The sequence below is a fragment of the Pinus tabuliformis genome, chromosome Q (assembly GCF_031772625.1).
Source record: "Pinus tabuliformis cultivar Carrire ecotype Pingquan chromosome Q, CPIR1, whole genome shotgun sequence".
Classification (NCBI taxonomy): domain Eukaryota; kingdom Viridiplantae; phylum Streptophyta; class Pinopsida; order Pinales; family Pinaceae; genus Pinus; species Pinus tabuliformis.
In genome coordinates this window covers 288063246-288075396 of record NC_142296.1, presented here as the reverse complement: position 1 = coordinate 288075396, position 12151 = coordinate 288063246, and positions in this window count along the sequence as shown.

Sequence of the window (12151 nt, the reverse complement as noted above, 5' to 3'; positions counted from 1 at the left end):
AGGGAGACCACTTCCACAGAGATTGTCCCTGCATCCCTCGGATACTAAGGGACTGGTCTCCCCGTTTGCACAATTCGGTAGCGTCGACCTCTGATAGCCATGTTGACAGCTCACCGTCGACTAGTGAAAGTGAAGTCCCAGGATAGAGAGGGAAAGCTAGATTTCCCTGCAAACTGTGTGAAGGCGACCACGCCATCCACCGTTGTCCCTTCTTAGACGAGGCTAAAAGAGTTCTGGAAGATCGCCCGATTTTACGAGAGCAACTTCCTCCTGGATATCAAAAACTCCTGCCAAGTCCTTCACTAGTTGAGAACCTGGCTGGCCCGCCCAGGTGGTCAGCCGAAGCACCTATCATTGAAGATGAACCGTTTGGATCCATGCCTGACGAAAGTCAAAAGGTTGAGGCGGCAGTTGACCCGGTTTTTCCTTCAGAGGCTCTATCTTCGAATGATACCATCACAGAGGAGAATAAAGACGACACCGTCCAAATTCTCTTCATCAAAACAGACTCCGACGAACAAGGGGGCAATTTGCCCATTCCTTTATTGCAGGAAGGAACTTCGTCAGAGTCATACCCAGCCGTCTATTCGGTCCCACCACCAAGCAACCTAGTTGTCTCGTTCGACTGGAACCAACTAGGCAGACGCCGGTTGCCTGCAAGCATACCATTCAGAATTATCGTTCAAATATACAGAATGGTAATGGCTAGCACTATCATTGATGAGGGGGCATCTGTGAGTATCCTTTCCTCTATTGCTTGGAAAGCGCTTGGTTCGCCACCGCTTTTGCCTGAAATGAGAAATCTATTAGGCTTTGATAAAGGAACCAGTCGACCTTTAGGGATCCTCCCCAATGTGCCTATCACATTGAAAGGGAAGACCGTTCAAATGAACGTGATGGTCGTTCAAGGACCCTTGGATTATAACCTACTCCTTGGACGAGACTATATATATTGCATGGGGGCCCTCGTCTCCTCACTCTTTAGAGTAATGTGTTTTCCGCATGAAGGAAGAGTGGTCAAGCTCGTGGACCAAATTTCATTTCCCGGATCACGCATCGCAAATAGTCATATACCATCCCTAAATGGTCTCTTCACGCAAGAAGTGTCTCAACCCATGGTCCGTCCTCCTAATGAGCGCGAGTAATCTGGGAGGATATGACTGGAACCCAGGGGGCATGCGTCCTGGTCTTCTTCGGCAGGGAAACTTTGGGTATAGAGTAGGTTTCCGTGGGAGAATATGACTAGTCTGTACCCCGTCCGTCTAGGAAGAGGGTTGTTCTAGAATAAGATTCTTTTGTCAAAGTTATGTGAGTTTGCGGGCTACGTCGCTCAGCTTTGTTTACTTCGGTAGACATTGCCGAGGAAGTGTTTTGTTTGAAAGATTAACGAGACAATCTTTGGGTAACCTGAAAGAGGTAAGCCTCTCTCGTTAAAAAAAATGTTTTGGCGGAAGTGAAGTAGAGGTAACCTTGAAACTCTGTTTTATACCTGGGGGCATGCAAACCTTTTGGAGTGCAAGCAAGGGGCGGCTATTTATTTTTTAAATTTTTAGGACCTCTAACCCTTTAAACTCGTAGGATTAGTCGTTTCCGAACTTGCGTAACGAAAGGATCCGGGGCAAAGCTTCGTGAGATGAAGCTCCATAAAAAATAGAATCTCAATGAGACACTCTTATCATATGACTGGTATATCGAGCAGTTTTAGCACACAGTTCATGCTCGTTAAAAAATAAACGCAAGATCCGAGCAGTTTTAACGCGGACTTCATGCTCGTTAAAAAATAAACATAAGCAATGAGCAAGTGTTTCCACTAGCGTTTAAGCTCATTTTAAAATAAAAAATGAACCACTACCCGGTAAATAACCACTGTGAATGTAATATCATCAGCCATTAAAGCCTTGGTCGTGTTTGCACCGTCACCTCCACTTTTCATTTGGCCGATCGTTCACCTCCATATGATTGTTTACCCATTTTGAGGAACAGCTGCAAAGAGTGATTTCACCTAGCCATCCTTGTGACACTGCCGTGATTGGAAAATTCCAACCTGTACCTGGAATCAGCTGCTAACCCTGTTTATCACTCGTTCCTCAAAAGACGAGTCTTCTTTAAGCTCTTTTCATCTGACTCGTAAAATATGAAAAGATGGCCGAGTTTTGGCCTTCCAGCTCATTAAAGCAACCGGAAGAGCTATCCCTCCTCTAGATTTTAATCTTTTTGGACCTGAGGGATTATTGCACAAAAAGATCGAGCGCTTGTTTTGTTCGGCTCGTTAAAACTATCGAAAACTCATCCCTTCGGTATTGTTTTATACTTTTTCGGACTTAAGGGATTAGATGACGAAAAAGGAATTTTGGAGTTAACTTTATGTACCTTTTCAGACTCTCTAAAAATGAAAAGGACCGAGTTATCCTTGTCGTTAGACTCGTTAAAATCATTAAATAGCGACAAACTTGTCTTTAGACGAGAACGAGTTTCACTATCGCTAGGCTCGTTAAAACATAGCGATGGGCTAGCCCGAAGGGCAGGTTATAGAACAAGCATATGTTATCCTCCTCAAGCTTGACAAAAATAAAGAGGTACTGGTCAGCAATGACTGGGGAAAAATTGGGAGAAACTAAAGAAAACTTTGATGGTAGCAAGTCGCTCTTGAACATGACACTTTTCCTCCGTACCACAATCGGGTTGGGTTGTTTCATTCACCGGTCACATCACCATGGCCTCGCCATACCATCCATATTTGGGGTAATGCTACCGATCCATCGCATCAGTGTCGCCATATGTTCAAGAGAAGTCATTCAGAAAAGTCAACTGTGTCCCATCCACTACCATACATTATCCTTCACCCTTTCATGACCGCCACCCTGAATCATATGTCACAGATCGTTTTCGCCTCCATCAAAATCATTAGCTCCGTTCCGCGTCACTGATGTGGGATTCATTAAGGCCCTCCTTTGACGGATCGCTTCTTGTCGACATCAGCTCATTATCCAAGAAGTTGATCTAGGAACAACCCCTTCAGTACTTTGAAGCTTGCATGCCTCAATGGCAAGTTTCTCACTTCCGGCGACAGGTATACATCAATGACCTTCGACCGAAAGATTTTGCGTGGTGTTCGACGCCAAGTCCTTTATTCACACCACGTGAATTGTACTGCAGTACCTTGAGGGTCATTATCATTATCGGTGATTTCTCTCGCGCTTGTTAACGGTTTACATCATTGACCGGTAATCAAGCGATGTCTTTCCATGTTCGACTTCAGAACATTTCTCACATGGATCGACTTGTACTTAGAGTGAAGATCGAACGAGTTTGAAGACCCCGGATCTAGTTTCATCCATCCGGGCTGCGATATATATTCAGGAAAGATAAAGACATTGACACGTACATCATTGCAACAGATAATCATCCTACTCAAAGGATGATAATTTCATCAAAATTATCAGTCTACCATCAGACGATTATCTGTTCTATGTACAGAAAAATGAATTTATAAAGCTGAGCATGGGAATGCCCGCCTCAGCTAGATCATGAAAGCAGTATGAAAAATAATGTATTGTATTGTATCTTATTACAGGTCTCCTCCCAGCATTGGATGAACTTCAGATCCCCCTGATAAAGCATTTCACCCGATAAACAACCTCATACTTTAGGGGGCAACTATTATAGACATTTTTGTGCCTTACAGCATCGAGCATGAAATGTCCATAATCTAAGGGATCCAAAGTCCCTAAACATGTTGTTCCTACCCCTGGAGGAACAAGGCTAACAAACCACAGCAATTCACAGAAGTTCTCCACCAGAAACTGCTCAAAAACAAGTCAATTCAGGATCATTTCAGTGGCTACACTAGCTGTCTGCGCTGAATGTCAAAGCCAACACTGGCTACCTACGCTGAATGTCAAAGGCAACACTGGCTACCTGCACTGAGCGTGAGTGGACATGTGGCAAGCTCATTTCTCAAGGTGTCAAAACCCAGGAAGCTTCCAAAATGACACTTGCCTCAGGGAATTCGACTGGTGATGAGTAAGAGGTTCCAAATCTCCAAGTGGAAGCAAGAACCTCCAAGTGGAATCATGAACTGACAGAGGGAGAGGACACTAGTAAGATCTCAAGCTGACTCATCCTCTCTCCAAACATCTATATATGGATCTCTCCTCCATGAGATCTAGAGGCTGGAATTTTGTTATTGCAAAGAATTGCTGTTGGTTTGAGATTGGAATTATTGGGTGCTTAATGCTTTGAAGGGGGTGAAGATAGGAATTCCATTTGCTGGGAAGGAGATGCTGGATTGGAGCCCTCTGGGTTGTATCTCTTCCTGAACCTTGTTATTCATCAATAAAGCTATCTTGGTTTCTCCTATATACTGATGTATTTTTGATGTATGATTGTATTAGTATGTTTAGTTTATTTCTAATCCTGAACTAGTTATGAATATGAATCCATGTCTTGTGTAGTGTTCTCTTCTTGTGATCTTGTAGAAACCTCTTGAAGCTGGGCGAGCAAGAAGGCAAGTAGCTGGGAACTCTCCAAGAGAAGAGAAGCCGGATCGAGGGACAAACGAAAGACACCGGTTAGTCCATCTATCTCTCTCTTCATTCTTAATTCATAAAGGAAGAATACTAGAATAGCTGTCTCTGTTTGTTGCTAAGGCACTGTCACACCTTAGGTGGATAGGATCGTCCTGCATAGGAATTTTTCCCCACAACAAATTGGCGACTCCGCTGGGGAAGATCTGTTTAGTCATTTTATTTGTGTTTCTATCATTGTTTGTTTCATAGACTTGTCGGCAACAATCGAACTGCATCTGCTATTCTCAGATGCAAAATAGACAGTTGCTGCTTTGATCCAATCACTGGACTTGTCTATGATCTGAACAATGGACTCACAAATGATTTGATGATCCTTTGTGATAGATCTTAGTACTCCCTCAAAGCATCCCTTTGGTTTCACCTTTCTTGTTTCTTTTATTTGGCCTAAAACAGTAGATTAAATAGCAATCTGTGACCCAGAACCAGTGAGAAACGAGAGTTTCTCCTTCAGCACAGACCCAGTGAAGGGATTCTGCATTTCAACGCAGGTCTCGTGAAGGCTACCTGCACTAAATGTCAAAACCCCTGTGTTGAGGTTGCGCTGAACCAGTTTGCCCTTGTGCAGCTGGGGTTCTCTGCTCTGTTTTGCCTTGTTTTGATCTCTGATTTTTGCAGCCTGTAACCAGCATAGGTACCAGTCTGATAACTCCTTTTCTCTGCTTCAATTCTGCCTCCTTTTGTACAAAAAGACTGTGAGTGTTTTTATGTGTTTGTGGCATCATTTACAGTTTTCCTTTGCATGAGTGAAATAATCATCCTGTAGCCCTTGATTCAGATCTGTTGAATGTGATCTTAGGAGAGAGTTCATTGGCTGTTTGCAGTTGATTATACATTTACTCTTGCTTGTTGGTTTTAGTTTGTCCCTTTTAAGTGTCGAAACAAGTATTCATTTCGAAAATCGTTAAGTGTTGTAATCTCTTCTACCCTCTCTGATTTCGAAAAGTAAACTTGTTTGTATTTGTCATTTAAAAGCAAATCCAAAGTTGTACAAAAAGATTTCTTCGTAGGCATCAATACTAAGAAAGCGGAAAACAAACACCTGCATTGTGCATTTGCATCTTGATAGTTTGCATGTCTGATTTAGGAAAAGTGCATTAGAGTGTGCTGATTGCTCTTTGAGAAAAGATGGTGTCTTTCTTTTCCCTTAGTAGCTAGGATTTTCAAAGTTGAAAGGATATAAAGCTTGCTTATCATCTTTAGACTGCATTTAGGAATTGTATCATACATCTCGTGGTGAACCTTGAAAGGCAAACTTCTAAAAAGATCAACCTAAAATAAATTGAATGAACTTAACAACGCTTTGCAACGTAACGCACAACATAGAGGTCTAGGCTAGAGACGTGTTCCGGCGTCGTTAAGCCTGGTGATTGTCGATCTCGTGGATGGTGGGTGATTCCTCCTGAGGGACGATAGCGCCAGTACGGATTGTGCTCCCACGTACCGTCGCGTATATATTGGGAGACCCCTATAGGCATTAAACCTTTATCCTTAGGAAGCCGTGTCGGCCGCCCTACTGATTGCAATGCACTGAACACAGCATTCATGAAGATCGACCACCCGTACCCTAAAAAGTATTCTGCAGTTTTGCGAAAAGTTTGTCACACCCTCTGCCTAGAACTCCAGAGCAGTTCCTTTTGGCCTTTTTCAGACTCTATAACAGAAAAAGTCCATCCCAGCATTTGTCACTTCGGGCTCGTTAAAATATCGAAGGAGACTAGAGTCATCTTTAGCTTTTTCTCGACTCTTTAAAACTGAAAAAGCAAGTTGTGTCTAAAGCATCGTTAAAATTATTTTAAACGGAACAATCATCCCTTATTCCTACGCTGATCTTTAGGTTGAAAAGATGGAGCCCACCAACCAAGGAATTCCCCTTGGTGGAAATCCTAGTCCCTTCTCCTCTTGGGGAGATGTTGGTGCGCCCAATATGGCCACATTGTCGCTTCCAGGACTGACAATTGGCCTGCCGGTCTGGCTCTTTTCAACCAATGTCGTTCAGAACACCACCATTCCTGAACAGTCGAATCAACAGTTAGACCAGACTAGAGTTGCCCACCAGCCTTCTACTTCATCTAATTCTTCCTCTCCTCCTTCCTCTTCGCTTAACGGAACTGGTAAAACAAAAAACCAAGTTCCTAAGGAGAAGAAGGAAAAGAAGAAGAAAGAGAAGAAGAAGAAGGAGCCAAAAGCGACTGGGGGCAAACAAGTGTCGTCTGACAAAAATCCACACACAGCACTGACCAGGCCTAAATCGCCATGTGTCATATGCAAGGGAGACCACTTCCACAGAGATTGTCCCTGCATCCCTCGGATACTAAGGGACTGGTCTCCCCATCTACACAATTCGGTAGCGTCGACCTCTGATAGCCATGTTGACAGCTCACCGTCGACTAGTGAAAGTGAAGTCCTAGGACAGAGAGGGAAAGCTAGATTTCCCTGCAAACTATGTGAAGGCGACCACGCCATCCACCGTTGTCCCTTCTTAGACGAGGCTAAAAGAGTTCTGGAAGATCGCCCGATTTTACGAGCGCAACTTCCTCCTGGATATCAAAAACTCCTGCCAAGTCCTTCACTAGTTGAGAACCTGGCTGGCCCGCCCAGGTGGTCAGCCGAAGCACCTATCATTGAAGATGAACCGTCTGGATCCATGCCTGACGAAAGTCAAAAGGTTGAGGCGGCAGTTGACCCAGTTTTGCCTTCAGAGGCTCTATCTTCGAATGATACCATCACAGAGGAGAATAAAGACGACACCGTCCAAATTCTCTTCATCAACACAGACTCCGACGAACAAGGGGGCAATTTGCCCATTCCTTTATCGTAGGAAGGAACTTCGTCAGAGTCATACCCGGCCGTCTATTCGGTCCCCCACCAAGCAACCTAGTTGTCTCGTTCGACTGGAACCAACTAGGCAGACCCCGGTTGCCTGCAAGCATACCATTCAGAATTATCGTTCAAATATACAGAATGGTAATGGCTGGCACTATCATTGATGAGGGGGCATCTGTGAGTATCCTTTCCTCTATTGCTTGGAAAGCGCTTGGTTCGCCAATGCTTTTGCTTGAAATGAGAAATCTATCAGGCTTTGATAAAGGAACCAGTCGACCTTTAGGGATCCTCCCCAATGTGCCTATCACATTGAAAGGGAAGACCGTTCCAATGAACATGATGGTCGTTCAAGGACCCTTGGATTATAACCTACTCCTTGGACAAGACTATATATATTGCATGGGGGCCCTCGTCTCCTCACTCTTTAGAGTAATGTGTTTTCCGCATGAAGGAAGAGTGGTCAAGCTCGTGGACCAACTTTCATTTCCCAGATCACGCATCGCAAATAGTCATATACCATCCCTAAATGGTCTCTTCATGTAAGAAGTGTCTCAACCCACGGTCCGTCCTCCTGATGAGCGCGAGTAATCCGGGAGGATATGACTGGAACCCAGGGGGCATGCGTCCTGGTCTGCTTCGGCAGGGAAACTTTGGGTATAGAGTAGGTTTCCGCGGGAGAATATGACTAGTCTGTACCCCGTCCGTCTAGGAAGAGGGTTGTTCTAGAATAAGATTCTTTTGTCAAAGTTATGTGACTTGGCGGGCTACGTCGCTCACCTTTGTTTACTTCGGTAGACATTGCCGAGGAAGTGTTTTGTTTGAAAGATTAACGAGACAATCTTTGGGTAACCTGAAAGAGGTAAGCCTCTCTCGTTAAAACAAATGTTTTGGCGGAAGTGAAGTAGAGGTAACCTTGAAACTCTATTTTATACCTGGGGGCATGCAAACCTTTTGGAGTGCAAGCAAGGGGCGACTATTTATTTTTTAAATTTTTAGGACCTCTAACCCTTTAAACTCGTAGGATTAGTCGTTTCCGAACTTGCGTAACGAAAGGATCCGGGGCAAAGCTTCGTGAGATGATGCTCCATAAAAAATAGAATCTCAATGAGACACTCTTATCATATGACTCGTATATCGAGCAGTTTTAGCACACAGTTCATGCTCGTTAAAAAATAAACGCAAGATCTGAGAAGTTTTAACGCGGACTTCATGCTCGTTAAAAAATAAACATAAGCAATGAGCAAGTGTTTCCACCAGCGTTTAAGCTCATTTTAAAATAAAAAATGAACCACTACCTGGTAAATAACCACTGTGAATGTAATATCATCAGCCATTAAAGCCTTGGTTGTGTTTGCACCGTCACCTCCACTTTTCATTTGGCCGATCGTTCACCTCCATATGATTGTTTACCCATTTTGAGGAACAGCTACAAAGAGTGATTTCACCTAGCCATCCTTGTGACACTGCCGTGATTGGAAAATTCCAACCTGTACCTAGAATCAGCTGCTAACCCTGTTTATCACTCGTTCCTCAAAAGACGAGTCTTCTTTAATCTCTTTTCATCTGACTCGTAAAATATGAAAAGATGGCCGAGTTTTGGCCTTCCAGCTCGTTAAAGCAACCGGAAGAGCTATCCCTCCTCTAGATTTTAATCTTTTTGGACTTGAGGGATTATTGCACAAAAAGATCGAGCGCTTGTTTTGTTCGGCTCGTTAAAACTATCAAAAACTCATCCCTTAGGTATTGTTTTATACTTTTTCAGACTTAAGGGATTAGATGACGAAAAAGGACTTTTGGAGTTAACTTTATGTACCTTTTCAGACTCTCTAAAAATGAAAAGGACCGAGTTATCCTTGTCGTTAGACTCGTTAAAATCATTAAATAGCGACAAACTTGTCTTTAGACGAGAACGAGTTTCACTATCGCTAGGCTCGTTAAAACATAGCGATGGGCTTGCCCGAAGGGCAGGTTATAGAACAAGCATATGTTATCCTCCTCAAGCTTGACAAAAATAAAGAGGTACTGGTCAACAATGACTGGGGAAAAATTGGGAGAAACTAAAGAAAACTTTGATGGTAGCAAGTCGCTCTTGAACATGACACTTTTCCTCCGTACCACAATCGGGTTGGGTTGTTTCATTCACCGGTCACATCACCATGGTCTCGCCATACCATCCATATTTGGGGTAATGCTACCGATCCATCGCATCAGTGTTGCCATATGTTCAAGAGAAGTCGTTCAGAAAAGTCAACCGTGTCCCATCCACTACCATACATTATCCTTCACCCTTTCATGACCGCCACCCTGAATCATATGTCACAGATCGTTTTCACCTCCATCAAAATAATTAGCTCCGTTCTGTGTCACTGATGTGGGATTCATTAAGGCCCTCCTTTGACGGATCGCTTCTTGTCGACATCAACTCATTATCCAAGAAGTTGATCTAGGAACAACCCCTTCAGTACTTTGAAGCTTGCATGCCTCAATGGCAAGTTTCTCACTTCCGGCGACAGGTATACATTAATGACCTTCGACCGAAAGATTTTGCGTGGTGTTCGACGCCAAGTCCTTTATTCACACCACGTGAATTGTACTGCAGTACCTTGAGGGTCATTATCATTATCGGTGATTTCTCTCGCGCTTGTTAACGGTTTACATCATTGACTGGTAATAAAGCGATGTCTTTCCATGTTCGACTTCAGAACATTTCTCACATGGATCGACTTGTACTTAGAGTGAAGATCGAACGAGTTTGAAGACCCCGGATCTAGTTTCATCCATCCGGGCTGCGATATATATTCAGGAAAGATAAAGACATTGACACGTACATCATTGCAACAGATAATCATCCTACTCAAAGGATGATAATTTCATCAAAATTATCAGTCTACCATCAGACGATTGTCTGTTCTATGTACAGAAAAATGAATTTATAAAGCTGAGCATGGGAATGCCTGCCTCAGCTAGATCATGAAAGCAATATGAAAAATAATGTATTGTATTGTATCTTATTACAGGTCTCCTCCCAGCATTGGATGAACTTCGGATCCCCCTGATAAAGCATTTCACCCGATAAATAGCCTCATACTTTAGGGGGCAACTGTTATAGACATTTTTGTGCCTTACAGCATCGAGCATGAAATGTCGATAATCTAAGGGATCCAAAGTCCCTAAACATGTTGTTCCTACCCTTGGAGGAACAAGGCTAACAAACCACAACAATTCACAGAAGTTCTCCACTAGAAACTGCTCAAAAACAAGTCAATTCAGGATCATTTCAGTGGCTACACTAGCTGTCTGCGCTGAATGTCAAAGCCAACACTGGCTACCTACGCTGAATGTCAAAGGCAACACTGGCTACCTGCGCTGAGCGAGAGTGGACATGTGGCAAGCTCATTTCTCAAGGTGTCAAAACCCAGGAAGCTTCCAAAACGACACTTGCCTCAGGGAATTCGACTGGTGATGAGTAAGAGGTTCCAAATCTCCAAGTGGAAGAAAGAACCTCCAAGTGGAATCAAGAATTGACAGAGGGAGAGGACACTAGTCAGATCTCAAGCTGACTCATCCTCTCTCCAAACATCTATATATGGATCTCTCCTCCATGAGATCTAGAGGCTGGAATTTTGTTATTGCAAAGAATTGTTGTTGGTTTGAGATTGGAATTATTGGGTGCTTAATGCTTTGAAGGGGGTGAAGATAGGAATTCCATTTGCTGGGAAGGAGATGCTGGATTGGAGCCCTCTGGGTTTTATCTCTTCCTGAACCTTGTTATTCATCAATAAAGCTATCTTGGTTTCTCCTATATACTGATGTATTTTTGATGTATGATTGCATTAGTATGTTTAGTTTATTTCTAATCCTGAACTAGTTATGAATATGAATCCATGTCTTGTGTAGTGTTCTCTTCTTGTGATCTTGCAGAAACTTCTTGAAGCTGGGCGAGCGAGAAGGCAAGTAGCTGGGAACTATCCAAGAGAAGAGAAGCCGGATCGAGGGACAAACGGAAGACACCGGTTAGTCCATCTATCTCTCTCTTCATTCTTAATTCATAAAGGAAGAATACTAGAACAACTGTCTCTGTTTGTTGCTAAGGCACTTTCACACCTTAGGTGGATAAGATCGTCCTACATAGGCATTTTTCCCCACAACAAATTGGCGACTCCGCTGGGGAAGATCTGTTTAGTCATTTTATTTGTGTTTCTATCATTGTTTGTTTCATAGACTTGACGGCAACAATCGAACTGCATCTGCTATTCTCAGATGCAAAGTAGACAGTTGCTGCTTTGATCCAATCACTGGACTTGTCTATGATCTGAACAATGGAATCACAAATGATTTGATGATCCTTTGTGATAGATCTTAGTACTCCCTCAAAGCATCCCTTTGATTTCACCTTGCTTGTTGCTTTTATTTGGCCTAAAACAGTAGATTAAATAGCAATCTGTGACCCAGAACCAGTGAGAAACGAGAGTTTCTCCTTCAGCGCAGACTTAGTGAAGGGATTCTGCATTTCAACGCAGGTCCCGTGAAGGCTACCTGCGCTGAATGTCAAAACCCCTGTGTTGAGGTTGCGCTGAACCAGTTTGCCCTTGTGCAGTTGGGGTTCTCTGCTCTGTTTTGCCTTGTTTTGATCTCTGATTTTTGCAGCCTGTAACCAGCATAGGTACCAGTCTGATAACTCCTTTTCTCTACTTAAATTCCGCCTCCTTTTGTACAAAAAGACTGTGAGTGTTTTTATG